Genomic DNA, 4,926 nt, shown 5'->3' on the forward strand with positions numbered 1-4,926 from the left:
GGAGAATTGTTTTCTATCTTTTCACTTTCAGTCTATGGGCTTCTTTTTGCACTAGGTGTGTTTCTTGTATACAACATATTGTTGGATTTTGCTTCTTATTCCATTTTGCCAGTCTATTTCTCTTGATTGGTGAGTTGAGGCCATTGACATTGCTGGTTATAACTGATATGTACTGACTTATTATTGACATGTTATTGGCCTTTTGTTGACTCTTTTTACTTTTGCACTTAAGTGGAACTTTTGTAAATACAGAGCTTGTAGGGAAAGAAAATCGTCATCTTTTGAGTAACAATTCTGAAGTTGCACTTTCACTATGTAAAAATCAAGGCTTTGTATTTGTTGATCTGACTGTAGATGGTCAGTTTATCCCAAGGGATTAAAAGACAAATATGTCATATCAAAAACTCTTGGATTTTGGGTATCAGCAATGTGAACTGTGAAAATGCTATGTAACCAACTGAATAAGATCAAGGCTGTAAAGCCCTATAAAAGAAGGAGTTGTAACCCAATGGGGGGTTGATCAGGGCACCGCCATTAGGTGTGATCGATCCTCATCGATGGAGTAAACTTTTTTATTTTACTTCCCCCCTGCAAAAAAACCCAAAAAACTCTTGGAAGTGGTACTTGTGGAGCAGTACTGCTGGCTTTTGAGAGGAAATCATCTAAGAAAGTAGACATAAGATCATCAGCAAAAGGAAATTTATTATTTGTTCTATGAGAGGATCAGACTTCAATCTTTGTTTTTGGTACCAGGGATCGAACTTGGGACTTTGAGCTTGTGAGGCAGGCATGGCACCACTGGGCTAAATCCCTAGCCCTGAGACTCCAATCTTAATGTTGAAACTGAAATAGAAATTTTGAAAACAAACAAACAAAAAACTAAGCCATTCTTGGATAATCAAGATTAAAATCTTTATTGATACAGAAGATTATTACATTGTTTTGGAACTGACAGAAGGAGAGGAGCTGTTTGACAGGGTTGTAGGGAATAATCATTTGAAAGAAGCTATTTGCAAACTGATTTTCCCACAGGCTATCCAGTAACCTTCCTGAAAAATGCATTATATGTTGGAATTTAAAGCCAGAGAATGTTCTATTGTCATCTCAAGAAAACTGTTTTATAAAGATTACTGACTTTGGGTAGTCCAAAATTTTGGAGGAGACCTCTCTCATGGAACTTTATGTGGTACCCCAATGTGATTGGCTCCTGAAGTTCTTCTTTGTGTTGGGACTACAGTGTATAACTGAGCTGTGGATTGCTAGATTTAGGAATTTTTCTTTTCATCTGCTTTGTACCTTGTGCAGAAGTTGTTGATTGTGTATCCCAAGGCATGGTTTACTCTGGAAAGTTTTAGGTCACCCCTGGCTTTATCAGTTGAAAGCAGCCACTAGTTGAAGGCAGCATGTAGAAGCAGAAGCATGATCCTTTGAGGATGCTGAAATCACAAAGCGCACAGCTGTGTGTGCTCCTGTGACATAGACACTGTGATTTGAACATAAGAAAATTGTCTCTTTGTTCACTTGGCTGTCATCTTGTTTTTCTTAAATTCTTCTATTTTAATTATGAGAATAATTTTTCTTTCTTTCTTTTTTTGTACCAGGGATCGAACTTGAAACCTTGCACTTGTGATGCAGGCAGTGGAACCACTGAGCTGAGAATAGTTTCCTTTTCAATCATTGGTATACAATGAAAAGCCTAATAGAGCCCAGAAAAACAAACATTTCTTCCTTTAAGTTGTTTTTCTGAAGTATTTTGTTACTGATGGAAAGCTAACATAACACTGATATGTCTATTTTAAAAAATCACTTCAAAGAATAAACTTTTTGTTGTTGCTGCTCTTGAGACAGTTCTGACTATGTAGTTAAGGCTGGCGTAGAATTCATTGTGTATCTTAGGCTGGCCTCAAACTCACGATGATCCTCCTTCCTCAGCCTTCTAAGTGCTGGAACACAGGCACCCACCATCACACCTGGCACTCAGAGTTATCTTTTTATTTCCTTGATGGTCATTTTTCTATTTCATCTGGCCTAGTCTTCATTTTGTTATCCCTCTTTTTCATTTTGGGTTTAGTTCAATCTTCTTTTTCTGGCTCTATAAGATGTGTCATTAGGTTATCTATTTTACATTGTTCTTTTCTTTACATGTAGACATTTACAGCTACATTTCCTTCTTACTATTGCTTTCATGACATCTCATAAATCAGTTACGATTTCATTTTCAGGAGTAGCTGGTACAATTATTTTTCCCATTCTGTAGGTTATTTCTTCACTGTGTTGGTGATTTTTTTTTTTTTTTGCTGTGCTTGTTTTCATTTTCACTTATCTCAATGTTTTCTCTCCTTGCCATGTGCTTTTGTCCTTTGATTCATTTATTGTTTAAGAATATGATGTTTAATTTCCAAATGCCCACTTTTCTGCTTTTCTACTTTTCCTTCTGTTATTGGGTTGTAGTTTCACCCTGTAGTCAGAGAAGACAGTTGCCTTTCAAATTTGAAATTTTTATTTTACACAATATGGCCAACATTAGCTAGCGTTTGCTTTCCTCTCTCTAAAAGGAAAGCAGAGGGCTACAAGAGACTGAACTGAATCTGCTTCTATTTCTAAACAGACTCACGTTCAACTTTCTCTTACACAAAAAAGCCGGGAAACTTTCATTAATCCCTTTTTTAAAAAAGTTAATATAAAATTATAGCCCCCCCAAAGGAATCTGAATCTTATAGCAACGCACCTGGAACAATCTGCAGCAATAGCAGCAGTGGTAGGAGAAGAGATTCAATTTAGTTGATTTTCTGTGGTTATTGGTTGTTCGCTAGTGTCACAGTGATGGAAGCTGCACATTTTCTTTTGAAGGGACTGAGAAACTGCTGGAGGTGTGGTTCTCCCACCAGCAACCCGACACCAACCAGGGATCTGGGGATTGTCAAATTATCCCAAGATCTGAGTGGGATGTACTTTTGAAGGATGTGCAATGTTCAGTCATAAGTGTGACAAAAACTGACAAGCAGGAAGCTGATGTACTCAGTGAGAGTAGCATTTCTGTCTCCAAGAGACATTTCATTTTGAAGACATGTGGTACCACTCTCTCTCTGAAAGCACTGGTTCCCTTCTTTCAGCTTGCTAGGGATTATAGTGGATTTGACTCGATTTAAAGCTTCTTTTATTCTCGTAATAATTTCATGAAGCCTTCTCACCAAGGGTGCCCACATCAGAATTTCCAAGAAGAAATAGTTTCTTTCTTTTTTTTTGGTACCCGGGATTGAACTCAGGTCCTTGTGCTTGCAAGGCAGGCAACGGAACCACTGAGCTAAATCCCTGGCCCAAGAAATAGTTTCTTAATACAGTTTTCTCAAAAGGAGCAGCATATTGTATGGGATATATGAATTCTGACTGTTGGTACTTGTATACTCTGGATTTTGCATAGAATTAAGTAATCAATTGGCCAGATCAGACTAGAAATTCTGATGAGTGAGGTTGACCAAGGAGTTACGGAGTAGTTCCACATGAAAGATGGTATTACTGCAAAGGATGTCACTCGTGAGAGTGGAATTGGTGACCTAATACCAGGTTCTGTCATTGATGCCACACTCTTCAATCCTTGTGGGTATTCAGTGAATGGAATGAAGTTGGATGACGCTTATTGGACTATTCAGATTACTCCAGAGTCAGAGTTTTCTTATGTTAGTTTAGAAACAAACTGAAATCAGAGCTGCTATGATGACCTGATCAGGAAAGTTGTGGATGTCTTTAAGGCACGAAAATTTGTTACCACCTTGTTTGTTAATCAGAGTTCTAAGTGTTGCACAGTGCTTCTTCCACTCCAGAAGATTGAAGGTGTTAAATATCTTGATTGCCAGAGTGCTATGCTCAGTGATTACAATTTTGTTTTTACCAGTTTTGCTAAGAAGCAGCAAGAACAGCAGAGTTAATTAAGAAAAATTAAGAAAAAATGCAGAAAGAGAACACACATAGAAGGTGGTGGCTGCTTTCTAGATGTTAATATCAGGGGTCATGCTTTCCATAACCTCCACCTTGTAGTTGCAGGAAGCCCTAGATGTAATGGTAGTGTAATCATTTTGAAGGGTATGCATTATTAAATCAAGAAGTTAGATATTTTGCATGAATGTTCTTCTGTGTTTTGGTATTCTATGCCACTCTTGCTATGAAATTGAAGTGCATGTAGCAAAAATATTTCACTGTATGAAACTTTACAACACTTGTGAAAATAGTTCAATTTGTTTTATGTACAGTATAATATTTCTGCAGCTATCAACTAAAATTCCCCACAGACAAGGCTTTTGTCTTCATCAGGTGTTGGCCTCAGCCTAATAATGTAGGACTGTTCTATTAAAGTGCTGCCAGAATTTTACATCCAGTTACTTCCACTTTGTAGAACATATTCTCTAGTAATGTTATTGAAACCAATTTCTATTTCATAAAAATGTTTTTGCAACAGTGATTAAAGTTTTTCTCCCATGAGTCAAATCCTCTAAGAAAATGATTCCAGCTACTCATTTTGTGTATTATTGTTTTTTGTTGTTGTTGTGGTTGTTGTTGTTGTACTAGGGATCAAACTTGAGTCCTTGAGCTTGTGAGGCTGGCAGTGTGTAAAACTGTTTTAATAATTGTTCCTGTATTTGTAGTCCTTGATTTCTTCCCTCACCATGGTGTCTTTTCTCCACCTCCAGTCCCCCAAATAAAAGTGATGCACTGTTACACTTGGAATTTATATATTAATCTTATACACCAGACGGGGATGCAGGAAGGGTGGGGTATGGTCCCTTTGGCTTGATTTTCTTTTCAGGAGATGAGAATTTGGCCTCCTTTTGAAGATTAGGGAAAAAATTGAATGTCTCCTCCCAAAGAAACATCTCCACTGTTGATTAGCAAGCAGGTAAGGCTAGATCCATAGAAGTTGTAGATTGAGAT

The 4,926-nt window shown here is 37.5% G+C and overlaps 2 pseudogenes; both read left to right on the forward strand.

Moving 5' to 3' along the window:
- The window catches only part of LOC104868864, a 3,237-nt pseudogene extending 1,882 nt beyond the window's left edge, over positions 1 to 1,355 (forward strand).
- Positions 1,356 to 2,823: 1,468 nt separating this feature from the next.
- Positions 2,824 to 3,955, forward strand: LOC104868839 (annotated as a pseudogene).
- Positions 3,956 to 4,926: the final 971 nt, after the last annotated feature.

This window comes from Fukomys damarensis, unplaced genomic scaffold (genome assembly GCF_012274545.1).
Source record: "Fukomys damarensis isolate Sample0158 unplaced genomic scaffold, DMR_v1.0_HiC HiC_scaffold_38, whole genome shotgun sequence".
NCBI lineage: Eukaryota > Metazoa > Chordata > Mammalia > Rodentia > Bathyergidae > Fukomys > Fukomys damarensis.